General features: G+C 39.9%; 1 long non-coding RNA gene across 1 annotated transcript; it reads left to right on the top strand.

The window, feature by feature from the left end:
* The first annotated feature begins 7,611 nt into the window (after window positions 1–7,611).
* LOC147313721 (uncharacterized) lies at window positions 7,612–10,809 on the top strand. Its single transcript, XR_015125000.1, has 3 exons — window positions 7,612–7,721; window positions 10,470–10,555; window positions 10,662–10,809. It is a non-coding gene; the product is annotated as an uncharacterized LOC147313721 (long non-coding RNA).
* Window positions 10,810–13,432: the final 2,623 nt, after the last annotated feature.

The following is a 13,432-nucleotide window of genomic DNA, read 5'->3' as shown; positions in this document are numbered from 1 at the left end:
TCGATTTTTGTGTGGTTCATCTAAAAGAAGTGTGTATGTATGAGTGTGGGTTTGTTTTACTACCTTAAAGGGGTCTTGTGTCATTTCTGAAGCATAGGAGGACAGTTCTGTCACAGAATCTAGAATTAATGTCTAGAAAAACTAGCATGCAGTGTTGGGTCCATCAACAAATTCTGGCCCCATAAGTTCCACAGGAAACTTATCAAGTTCTGCTTAAGGTCCTATATTTGTAGAAAGACAAATGGTTCTGGGTCCAGTTTGATTCTTATAATTTTTGTAGTCCTATCTCTCTTTCATGGTGGCCTTTTCTCTATTGGATAGTATCAGTGTGGACCTCAAATTATGATCTATTCCTGGCCCCATGAAGGGGACTCTTTAAAGGACATTCCACTAATTTCGCACAAGGTTCAGTTCTCTATTCTGAACGTGTCCTACTGGTCTAAAAAACATGCAGAGGACATCTTTGGTATCACAATCTTGTCATCAGAGAACTGATTCAACTATATTAACCTCCTAGGACCTGCGTCCATATATGTGGACATCACATTTTGGGTTATTTAGACCAAAATACTGAATTTTGCTCTACAAGGGCCTGATATCCACTTACAAGGATGTTATACTACTATTGTTCTATCGAAATTTTAAACAAATATCCTCATATGTGGCTCTCATTTTTCTTAGAAACAAAAATCAGGTAAAAAAAAAATCTGGTCATTCTTTTACATTCATTGGGTCCAAATATGCCCAAATATCAAAGAGAAATCAAAAATGCATGCCGTGGAAGAGTTCGGGTCTTAGGAGGTTAAATGAAACTCAGCACATCTGTAAAATGCTGACATTGTTCCAGTGCAAACAGAGCAATCATTTACAAATAATCTGGATTTTACATTTAGCTGATGCAGCTCAATGGGAAAATGCTTCCTTGAAAATCTTCTTAGAAAACTGTTGCATCCACTTTTCAGACAAAAAAATGCCTTTGATGTGGAAATGTGGTGCCGTTCTGTAGTTAATCCAACTTAGGTTTTAAGTTGTTTGCATGATGCATATAAATGGTTTATCTTGTCTGTGACTCTGCAGGATAAAAATGGATGAAAACACGGAGGAGTATGTCGGTGGACATCTTCACACCATCTCGGTTTCCATGGTGATACTTGGACGGTGTGTAGGTTATTCCTGTCCTGTGGGTTTGTGGCTGCCTTGCTTGAAAAAGAAGAAGATAAGATATAGACAATAATAAGGCTTTTTGTTTGTTTTTTAAGCTTTATTAATGCTGTTCTTTGCAGCAATAACTTACATAAAGTCTGACCAGGGGAACAACGAAAAACAAAAACAATAAAAAATAAAGAAGTCACCAGTATAAAGCACCGGCAAGACGTTATAAAATGTTGTACAAAAGCCAGTCTACACGAGTGGGTTTTGAAGGTTTTTTTTGAATGGAGAACTTATTGAGTTGATCTGATAGTAAGAAGAACCTTTTCCACAGCATGGGTCTAAAACAGTGAAAGTACTGACCCTCTGTGTTTTAAGCCTAGACCATGTTGCTCTATCAAATATCAGAGGTCTGGAGCAGGGTTTTATTAATGTTTGAATGCACTACACGCTGGACTCAAGGCTCTAGCTCATGGGCTAACATGATACTTCTTTGATAACATTTGTGGTTTATTTCTGACATTATTTATATTTCACGACATCAAACATGATTTAAAATAGATGTGAACAGCCTGTTACTACTTCCCTGGAGTTTTCTTGGCTTCTTTATGCATACTGAACCTTTTTCTACGAGACATTGTGTGTATGAAAAAGAACACCGAGTTCTTCCAGTTGTGTGCCTGTGTGAAACCGGAGCAGTAAACTAAAGCTGGGCCTGCAGCCAGTTCTGCCCATGATGTCACATCCTGATGTCACATCCTGCTGTTACTCCTCCCGCTTATGGATTTGATGGGGACTCCACCACTTTGCTGACGCCACAGGTTTGATTGTTTTGGCAGCGACCCGTCCCTGCTGGGGCCTGAAGGCCAGACACAGCCAGCACTCCCAAATTCTTCAGGTGATTGGCAGCTCAGCTCAGACAGTGTGCGGCAAGAATTTAGTCCTGACATGATCAGCTGGTTGCTAAAGGCAGTACATAGCACTGTACGAAATGAATTGTATGAAATGTACTGACCCACACAGTGTAATAATACAGCATGTACAGTTATAGTGCAGTTAGCCTCTCTGCTTGCAGTTGTCTTTAGAGACATTATGTACGGCATTCTAAGAATCATGAACTGAACACTACTAATTATAGTTAAACATGCTGTATCAAAATAACTGCCAAGACAAGAGAGGCATGTGAATGAGGTTGCAAAAAGGGAAAACTTGCTTCTAAAAAGGCTTTGTTTCGTCTGTGCTATGCTAGCTTAGTTATTGCCTCTGTCCTGCTAGTTTACAGTCAGCTTCTCTGACTGGAAGCCAAGTTGCATTGGGCAAAACACACGAGGCATATAAGTGCTTTCAGATTTACACAGTGTTTTGCTCACACTGTCATGGAGTGGCTGTGACGAAGCTTTTTCACACCTCGTCTCTGATGGTGTCATTTCTGATCCTTGTTTCAATCTGAGCCGTGCAATGTCAAGTATCAAGTTTTAGTTTCTCTTGACGTTAAGCATCTGCTCTGTGCTGTCCAGCTTTCACTCACACTCGTTTGCAGACCTTTTACTGAAACTATGCTTCCAATAAATTTCAACCCTCTAATCATATAATTTGAGAGAGTCAAAATGAGTCAATCCTCATAGACTACCAAGTTAAAATCTTCAAATCAACATCAGAAATAAACATGGATAGTTTCCCCCTTCATAAAACCGTGGTACAGGAGTGATTTCATTCAGGTGAGGCTGACAGATGCAGTTAAAGCACCTACCTGTCTGCTGAGTCACTGATCTTAACAACTCCACTGTGATGTGGTGATCCAAACACCAAGAAGAATATCCAAGAAGTTTAATCAGTGAATTTTATTTTCAGCAGCTAGAATAATTTTCTGCAAGTGCAGCTTAATTGAGCACAATTTGGACAAGACTTGAACTTATTCATGCTGAAAGTTAAGATGTTTGTATGAAGATGTTATAATTTGTTTTATTCACAATTATTTTTACAGGTGCCTGCCATGTCATCCTCGGTTATGAAAGCAGCACTATGTAAACATTAACATTAAGCAAGTGCAGTTGCAGTGGGTTACACATGAGGAGCTCACGCCCTGAAGCAGGCAAACTGATCTGATCCAGAGGCGTCAGTGGTGGCAGCACAGAGGTCACTGTGTCCCTGATGTGAATAAGAAATGTATCCGCCTGCATTAATCATTTTACACACCCACAACGATATCCCTGTGCGTGTGTGCATTAAGTAAAAGAAACTGGGAGTGTAAATACCTCACAGCAAGGACACAATGAAATACCTTCAGTGCAGTAATCCAGTTTGACTGCAGTATCAACATGTCGAGACTTCCGACTCCTCCACAACTGTGCTTATCTGATGACACTATATCGAATCCAAATCTTTCAGTCCAAGGCTGTGCATATATGCATGGAGGCAGTCAGACTGGCAGAACACCAGGCATAAAGGCAAAACCCTAAAAACAAGCAAAATGTCCTGAAATAATTGATATGTGATTATTTCAGGACATTTTACAGTAATAAACACATTGAAATGGCTTTAAAAATGTCCACAGTTTTGAAAAGTGTTGCATATTTTCTTTTTGTACCAGTGTTGTAACATATGTGAGGTTTTTGTAAATATAATACTTGACTCTCTTACAACTCCAAGTGTGACTCCACATCTCACTCACACATCACAACATCAGGTCAAAGAGGACACAATGGAAACGGGCCAACGTCAGCAAGCAGAACAGAATGAAGTGAAACAAGAATAAAACAGGAAATGTTTGTTTTGATTTCCATTACACAATATTTCTGTCAGCCTGTTATGACGATCACAGATTAAACAATTATAGATCAAACTTTGCCTTCTTGTCTCAGACATACACTAGATTATATAATGCTCTCCATTCATTCATGCAAGTGTGCCATCATAAGCAAAAGAATGTAAACACAAAACTGAAGTTGTCCCTGTTTTTTGTTTTTACCTTGAATCTAGAAAATTCTGTTGCTTCTTATGAAAGCTTGATGTACTATTTGTGCCATTTACGTTCAGCATTCCCACGTCCCCCTTGTGCAACGTTTGATATGTGCGCTCCTGATGGCGTTGGTGGCGTTGACCTGCTCATCAGATCACCAAAGCTCAAGAATAGCGGCGTTATTTTTAGAAGACTTAAAAAGAAGCTCAGTGTGTCACTCTAGCAGCTATTTCTGTTCACAAACGGTGAGGAAGCTCCCTACTCTCTACATCACGTCACCCTGGAAACAGATGGAGTGCACTGATTGGACGGCTGGGCAGGCGGCGGTCTCTATATTAGATAAGGTGCCGAAGCTGTGCTGAATGGCACGTTGGCGTGTTACGTAGGGAGATCCTGCCACCACGTCATTGACCATGTAAGGTTGGTTCAGGAGCAGAGGAGAGCATCAGAGCGATGAGTCAGAGAGAGGGGGAGAGGGGTGATGAGTGTATGAGAGATAGAGATCGCTCCAGCATCACAAAACACACAAGCATCTAAGTACTGAGAGAAAGGCAGCAAAAAAGCTGCAATTACTGGCTCACTGACATTGAATTAAACACTAAAAATACATCTTAACATTATTAATTTAACCTTTTACTATAGTAAAGGATGCAAATTTGACTGAAGTCCAGGTTTGGATGTCTGTCATAGCCATCCAGCATGCACAGACAGTCTGTTATCAAACTGACTTCTTGATCTCTGCCTTGAAATTCGTTATTTAGTATAAAGACACCAGCTCTATGTTCTGCAGGCCTTTTCAATGATATGTTGCAGCCTGTTCTTTTTGTCAACACTGTCAGATGCACAAGATGTCATGTGGCATCGGTCAATAATGGACAAGGTTTAAACTCTTTTCTAAAACTAACCAAGTTGTTTTAGTAAGTGTAAAAAATGTTACCAAGTATGACATAAACTGCAATCAGCTGGCTGACGATTTATTATGTAGTCCAGTATAACATAATATGATAACCAGCAGTTATCTGACAGAACAGCAGTGACTGATGACCTGGGATGAGAACGTTTCTTATCTGTTACACCGTTATTGGCTAATCAGTGAGGATTTATTCTGCAACCTTTTCATTTTGTTGCACCTACTTACCCCCGTCCACTGAATTTGCTTGCTTCAGCTCTTAAAGTCACTCTTTCTTCTTTTGGAACATATTTGTGGGCTTTACACCAGCTCAAATACACTAGGATCAGCAGCCACAACATCCCCAGTGAGACCTGCTATGGGAGGAGGCATCTGTGGTTGATTGTTCCACTCAGCTCTCATCAGCAGCTGTTTGGCCGATGAAGCATGCTGTACTGTGACAGAGAGCTCTGCCTGCGTTTGAGTGGTGAATCAGTGATTTCACCCATTTGCTCCTCATCTTTGTTTTCCTCCACATGAAAAACATCTCAGGATGACGGCACAAAGAAAAGTCTTTATCGCTCTGTGGTATGGAAATGGGTCAGCGTGTTTGTTGTCTTTTGGATGCTGAACACAGACTTTTGTTTCTGTGTCACAACCTTTGTGCATGTCAGAAGCCGCCTGTCATGAAGAGAGAAGCAAATCATTGAATCTGTTGTCCCTGAGGTATTTCGGCTTTATTTTGTCATTTCACAGACAGGAATTCGCAGCACTCAAACCGCTGAGGAATTTCAGGAATGTAGCTTCACATGTTTTCGTTTGATGTTGACTTTTATCTTTTTCTATTCCTGCTCTATCGATGTATGCTTTCTGTTTGCATTAAAATCAAAATTTACTTTATTACATTTGTGTTTTTTTTTTTATTGTTTTAATTGTTTCATGAGTTACACCTAAAACAAACCAGGAACCAATGGCACTGCTCGTATGTGCTGTATGAAAACAGGTTGTTAAAAACAACGTATTTGTCTCCCAGCTAACCTTCACTTTTCACCCCCTGACTCCCCCCCCATGTGATGTCATCACGCCACACGTGTAGTCTGATGTGGCAGGACGCTGCAGACGCTGATTAGCAGAGAGAGACCTCTGACCTCAGCAGTGCTGCAGGTCCTGAACTCGAGGTGCTGTGACGCTGCGTCCAAACACACAAGCAGGATCTGAACTCAGGACCCTTCAATGAATTTGACTCAAAGGGGATTTGGGCTTTGTTTATAAATTGGAAACGATATTTATGTTGGATTTGCATTTACATGTGAAGTCAGTGTGCTTCACATTAAACAGAACTAAGATTTATGTTAGGCAGACTATACAGAAAGGCCCCACCTGACCACTGGGTGTAAGTCAGCCTTCAGACATGACAAATGAAGCCAACACTTATGTGCTGTTACTTGCAGTTCCTCTTATGGCCACTTGAGGCTAGCTTAAAAATTAACCAATTCCCACAGACTTTAATGTTAAAATTAAACATATTCAACTAAAATAAAAACACATAAGAGTTTCCTTCCATATTGAATATGATACAATCATCATCTGCTGGGGAAAAATGTATATTTCCCAACATGCAGTAGTGCCTGAAGGTTCCTGGTTCTTACTGAGTCAAAGTGCTTGCAAGGAAGGTGCTGTACTAAATCTCTCCTAACAATATCTATGTTTGCTAGCACGTTGTCACGATTGCCTTTATGCTTCATGTTTGTCTGCAAATACTTGATAACTACTGGCTGAGGATGGTACATACTGAAAAAGTATGACTGCAAACTGGAAATGGAGAAGGTTCTCCTTCAGAGCAAAAGCTGTGCCTCAGCACTATCACTGTTCAAAAGGTGCAACTTTTACTTTGAGGCTCTCCGTTTGTGTCACATTTTTCATAGTTCCATTGTTTCCATGTTTGTAGACAAGTCTGTCACCTGTATCCAAACTACGAGCATGGCAATAGGCTAATGACCAAAGCAATCACAAGGAGGTTTTTTAACAACCCGCTTTCCCTCGTCTTCACAATTTTTACGCAGATGAACATTATTCTGAAATTTTTCCTCAATTTGCAGCTGAACCTCGGTCCATCTCTATGTCTGAGAAACACTACCTCTCTAAGATGGTCTTCTGTCATATTATTGACCTGCTGCAAATTAACTTGATTAGTTGAAAAATCTTCAGTCTGTTTCTTTTTATTGACACTTATTTTTTAAAAGTGGATGGGAGCAACAAAAGGCTGGAAACCCGTGTTGCTAAAATTCAAGAACATCTAGTGCACAAGCTTCCCTGTGGAATACTGAAACATCTCAATTTGAACATTTGTTATGACTGCTGGGCTTCTAAGATTTGCAGATCATTGCCTTCTGTTTTTCAGCTCTGTTGCTGTTGGACGTGTTGGTTTTAAAAAAGTGGCAGAAGATGTTGACCCCCCTGCCCCCCCTGCAGGTTACAGACTCTTGTGTCATTTTGTTTCCTGGGTAGTTGTAAATAAAGTTCAGGGCTGATTGTGTGAGTTAATGATTATATGGATGTTTGTGATCTACTGAGTTCATCACCCTGTGTTCTGAACAACACAAACCAGAAATGACACCACTTCCTGCATGTGTGTGTGTGTTAACAGCTGTCTGTACGAGGACCGGTGTGTGTTTTAGACCTTGTAGCTCGTCGCCATAGGAGCTTTATATAGCTGTTTAAGAGGTAAGATTCATCTTTAAGGTTCAGGTTAGAATCAGGATAACAGTTATGAGAATTTGCATTATGCAAAGGAGGGTTCTCACAAGAACAGACGTACATGCATGTGTTCAGGGGGCGTGTGTGTCTGTGGGGGGATTTACTGGCAGCAAAACCAGAAGTTGACTTTCTTTATCATCCCTTACTGAAATCTTTCCTGTTTGTAACTTTTTATCAGTTTCCAGTTGTAAGTTGCAACTTTATCTTTTGGCTCTTAATTCCATTCAACCCACTCATGACACAGATGAATGCAGCTGAAAAACAGATGACTTCCAGTGAAATATTTGTATTTTGTGGTATTTAAAGTCAGGGTCATATTGATCTTTCAGAAACCACTGAATATATTAATGTAGATCAGATATTCATTTCAACCGTGGATGAACTGAGAGAATATATATCTGCAGCTTTACACAGCTACTAATGTTTCAGCGTTGCTTGAAACTGAAGTGACAGAAGGAGCTAATCAGAAAGTAACCTTTGCTGGACTTTGTTACTTTTTATAGTGATACTCAGACTTGCAGAGCTGCAGGTATGTCAGCTCAGTTGTAAGAAGTGTTGGTCAAGTTACTTGAAAAAAGTAACTGACTGGAAGAAATTAGTTTAACATTTAAACTTATTTTCTGCACATTCCAGCACATAAAATATTTTTTGTGTTTACACTCAGTCTTTCAAATAGATGCAAGTAAAACACAGCAGAAAATAAATAAAGTCAAAGACTCAGCGGTCCTGTTGCTCTATTTTCACCTGTAAAGCAGGAGTGGGGCAGGCGGAGGTTTACCCTGGTGCAGGTGTGCAGCGGTCAGTGGAAGAATCCACGAGTTTCTCTGTGAGTTTCCCATTACGTCGTAGCTACTCGGTGCTTGTTGGAAGTTTAGGGGGTTTTTTCGCTGTAAAAAGAAGTTTTCTTCCCACGCACAGCGGACACTAATGTTTTTGTCACTTTTTATGGAATCAAACTCAAAGTAAGGTCAGTACTTCCACGCTTTAAACGCTGCACGCTCATACTCTCTCCGCACTCGATATGTGATCCATTGTTGATCTGCACACAGCTGTTGTCTCTAACGGCGCACTCGCTTACGTCACTGTCATGAGACATTCTCGCAAAAAAATCACGGTTTTAGTAACGCAGTAACGCAGCGTTACTACGGGAAAGTAACAGTAATCTAATTAGCGTTTTTGCAATAGTAATCCCTTACTTTACTCGTTACTCGAAAAAAGTAATCAGATTACAGTAACGCGTTACAAGTAACGCGTAACGCGTTACTGCCATCTGTGGTTGTAAGTAATAAAGACAGGATCCTGCATTAGGACTGAGTAGCAACAAAATTAAGCTAAGACACAAGCTGCAGGTCCTCTAGTAGCCACTTGAGGCAGGCTGCAAAAGTAAGCTTATCCCCGCAGTCTCCCATGTTAAGTTGCCTAACCTTACAGCAGACATAAACATGTTTACATTCTGCACAAATACAATATTAGTCTCTGTGGATAATTTCATATATTATAACAGCCTGGATAACTCTAAAAAACAAATCAAATTAAAACAAACAAACAAAATGTTACCTCTAACCTGCTCAAACTGAATTTTGCATCATTAGAAGCGCGCCAGCTGTACCCAGAGCTGTCTGTTAGGCTTCACCTCGGGTGATTCAGCTCACTGAACTGCATCTCTTGACTGAGTGTGTGATGTCATTGCCTTTTTGAACATTTCTTGCAATTTTGTGACAGATAATATAGCTTGCTTTGTACTGTGAAATTCTAGTAGCAAGTTAGAAGGTGTATGTGTCTATGTGATGCACCCATGCAGTTTATGAATGCAGCTTCCTAACCAAACTGTCCTCAGCATTTCATCCTGTGGTCCAAATTCAATCTCTTTGGGCTCCAAAAACTAACAAGATGCCACAGGGTGTGAGATAACACTGCATATTTACAATAAGCAACTTCAAATAAAGTGAACTTTGATCAGACTCAAAGAGTAAAATGCATTTTATGCATTTAATAGGGGGAAGAAGGGAAAACACATTCAGCAAGCTCATTTACTTTTATTAATACTTCATTTTTGCCTTCTTGGATTTGAGTTTAGACACTTTTAGATGTGCGCTTCTGTTTGACCCATTTCTTTTTCAGAGCTCCCTTTCAGCCTCACTCAGACTGTGACCTCAGCTCTCTGGTTTGACCACAGTGGAGAATTGAGAAGGAAAGGAAAAGGGAGGGGTTGGGGGTTATTCTGTGGCGGGACGGGTGGGGCGACGCCTGGCTCGGTAAATTTAGCCTCAGTTGGGATAAAAATAACTGGCGGTGTCCAGAGAATCTATTTATAGTTGAGATATTTTGAGCTGCAGAGAGGAAAACCCTCCCTCAAAGGAGCCAACCACACTTTCCACACAGATGAAAACAAACATCTGCAAAAGAGAATAACGCAAAAGTTCACAGCTTGTTTTGATCAACTCATTTATGTTTCTATTTAGTATCACCTAACTGTTCCATCTACAACCCTCATCTGTATAACATACAAATCACATTCAAAAAACAGACTTTACATGGAGAGTTTCGCTCAACTTGCTTGAGTTAAATCTTTCGTACTGTCCTCTCCTTGCATTTACTGTGTTTCTTCACAATGCTCTGAAAAGTTCTTATTCTTTTAAATAAAGTTTTCACGTTTAACAAAAAGAAACTTCCAATTAAAGGGCAGCTCAAAGTTTTTTCTCTTTCTTCAACCAGAGCTCATCAGTGGCTTCATCCAAACACCATCACGCAGCCTCATTTCTCTGAATCCACCAGCCCACAATTACAGGCCATGTGCTGAGGTAACTTCCATTTGCCCACCGCCACTCTAACCCCACCCACCCAAACCACACTTTGATCTCAAACCAAATGTTCCCTCCCTCATGTGGCAACGCGTTTCTCCTCCAGACCACAAAGTGGAGGGATTCCGAGTGGAGACCTGCACTAACCCTCTGAATGACTGGAACCACGCAGGTCCAGACCAGGGTCTGGAAAAGTCTAATGAAGCTGGTGCATGCAATGAACATGCACCTCTGAGTCTGAAGGGATATTACACACCAGCAAGTAAAATAAAATAAAATAAAAACCAAGAACACTTGTTTGCATTTGTCTCAGAGAACTTTCAGTGAACAAAGTTGCTTTAGTTGTTGCCTTAGTGGCAATAGTTGTGGTGTGTCGTTCCGCGCTGTTGTAGGTAAAGCGTTTGGTGTAGTTGCAGCATTTAGTTGCAAGTTGTTAATTTACTTGTTGGTCCAGCTGCTGTAATTGGAGCAACTGGTTTAGTTGCTCTAGTTGGTGTGTTTAACTGCAAATTGATGAATATTGAGTTTGCAGAAGTTTCTCTTTAGTTGCAGGTGTTTCTGTAGTTTCATTAGCTGGAGTTGCAGTTATGACTACAGCTAAATGGTTATGTTCACTAGCTGACTGAGTTTAATTGCAAGTGTTCCTGTACTTTGTAGTTTATTTGCTCATAAGTGTATATTTTTGAAGGAATTTATTAAGCAATAGTATTTATTAAGAATCATTTATAAAAAAAAAAAGATGACCATTATCAATAAGACAGGACAGGTGCTTTCTGCAGAAGGTTTCAGATGCAATGAAACAGTCTAATTTCTAAACTCCTTTGAAATGGGCAGCAGTCTGTAATGACTGTAAATGTGTGCATGAATGACTTTTTCCCATAGCAGACACTGAGTCCGTCAAGAGCTCACGTCAGTTTATACCAGCAGCATAAACATTCGTAGTATCAGTTTCTGTTTCATTATGCAAAACTCAGCTGAAGGGACAAACCCCTGAGAGCAGAAACTGTTTCCCTCCACGTCCAGCCTGAAGCCTCCAGCTCTTTGTGAACAATATGCAAATGAGACCATTTTCCAAGCGCCCACTGAGAACAGACTTTGTTATCACAGCGCAGACAAACTGCTCCTTCAGCAGCACCAAAACCCAGGCGACACTTTTAAAGAGCATTTTTATCAGGAATGCTAGTTTGTGATTTTTTTTAATCTGTGTTAATGCGCAGAATCAGACTACATCATCTTTGTGAAGAAAGTGTGACTCACTAGTTTCTGTCTGACTCTCGTAGAAAAATTAGCTAAAAAGCAGACATGCAGGCAACTACTGCAAATACACCCAGTGCTTTATCTAAGTTGCTGTCACTGTAATTAAAAGGACAACTGTCTAAATAAAGACAGTTAATATTTATGTGTTGCAATAAAAATAACTGTATTCACTGGATAAGGTTTCTTAAACAGCATGTCAGGCTTTTATTTATATCTGGTTTTGCACAACAGTCCACTCTTTCCATGAGCAAACAGACAATTTGAGTCAGTCACATCTCTATAATCAGGCCAAAATGAACAAAATTAGTCTGCGTGGATCAGAGACACTGTAGACAAAAATATAAAGACATTTTTACACATGCATTACAGCCCTGAGCCGTCAGCAAATGACACAAGTGCATCAGAAGACTCAAATTCCAGAATAAGCACCGCAGCACAAAGCCTGCGAAATTTAGTTATTAGCAAATGCAAAAGTTGTTTGTGCATTCAGTACTGCTGTAATAGTATAAAGTAATCCATTACTGTAATTACCTAACTTTCTGCAACTGTACTAAAGTCAGTAATCACACAAGTTGCTGATCAAAAAACCGTGTTGTTACTTTATTAAAGTTCTGTGGTCATTTCAGATTGTATGGTCAGCCCGGTTGAACTCTTTAGAGTTTTGATCAAAGGGTGAGATGATTATTGGACTCTTTCTAATTTAACTGGATTCATGTGGAGTCTGAGCTGGACTCCTGCTGCTCCACTGTGAATGAAGGAGGGTCAAAGTTCAGGTGATCCTCGGTGTTCCCTGCTTCTCTCTGACCATCGTAACAATGCTGTGAGTTGTTTCCTCCTTCCAAGTGAGAAATCACAGCAGAGAACCCATGTGAGTGAGGGGGCGGTGCCTGGTGATAATTATTAATTGAGACAGAATTAATTATTTTGCAAGAATGAATCTTTTTTCATGTTGACTTTCTCTCTAATCAGAGCCCATCACTAATAGGACTGTATACTGCTGCAAACAGCTAAATCTGTTGTTTACATTAATGTACACTAATTAATTTTATTTTTAAATTCTGAAAAGAATTTAAATATCAACACAGCAGCAGGCAAAATAATTCAATAAAAACAGATTCAAAGAGTTAAAGAAATACCACATATATCTCTACTTACAATAAAAAACATGCTTTACGACCTTTAAAGCAGTAAAATATGATCTCTGATTCATAATAAATAATAATAATAATACATTTTATTTGAGGGCGCCTTTCAGAAACCCAAGGTCACCTTACAAAAAACACAATTAATAAAAGGAACAATAGTCATAAAATACATAAAATAAGTTAAAATTACAAAACAGAGCGTGACGACAGATAAAATCAGCATTAAAGCGAGTAAGCCAGTTTAAACAGATGTGTTTTGAGCTGTGTCTTAAATACGGAGAGGGAGTCAATATTTCTTAGTGCAGGAGGAAGAGAGTTCCAGAGCCGAGGAGCAGAGCGACTGAAAGCTCTGTTCCCCATAGTGATAAGGTGTGAGGACGGAACAGTAAGATGAATAGCAGATGATGATCTGAGAGTGCGGGAGACAGTGGTGATATGGAGCAGGTCACACAAATATGAAGGAGCAGATTTATGG

The sequence above is a fragment of the Aulonocara sp. 'chitande type north' Nkhata Bay genome, linkage group LG15 (assembly GCF_057382095.1).
Source record: "Aulonocara sp. 'chitande type north' Nkhata Bay isolate Kocher_YH1m ecotype deep benthic linkage group LG15, A_spYH_male_GT1.1, whole genome shotgun sequence".
Taxonomy (NCBI): domain Eukaryota; kingdom Metazoa; phylum Chordata; class Actinopteri; order Cichliformes; family Cichlidae; genus Aulonocara; species Aulonocara sp. 'chitande type north' Nkhata Bay.
This window is presented reverse-complemented; position numbering and strand designations above follow the sequence as displayed.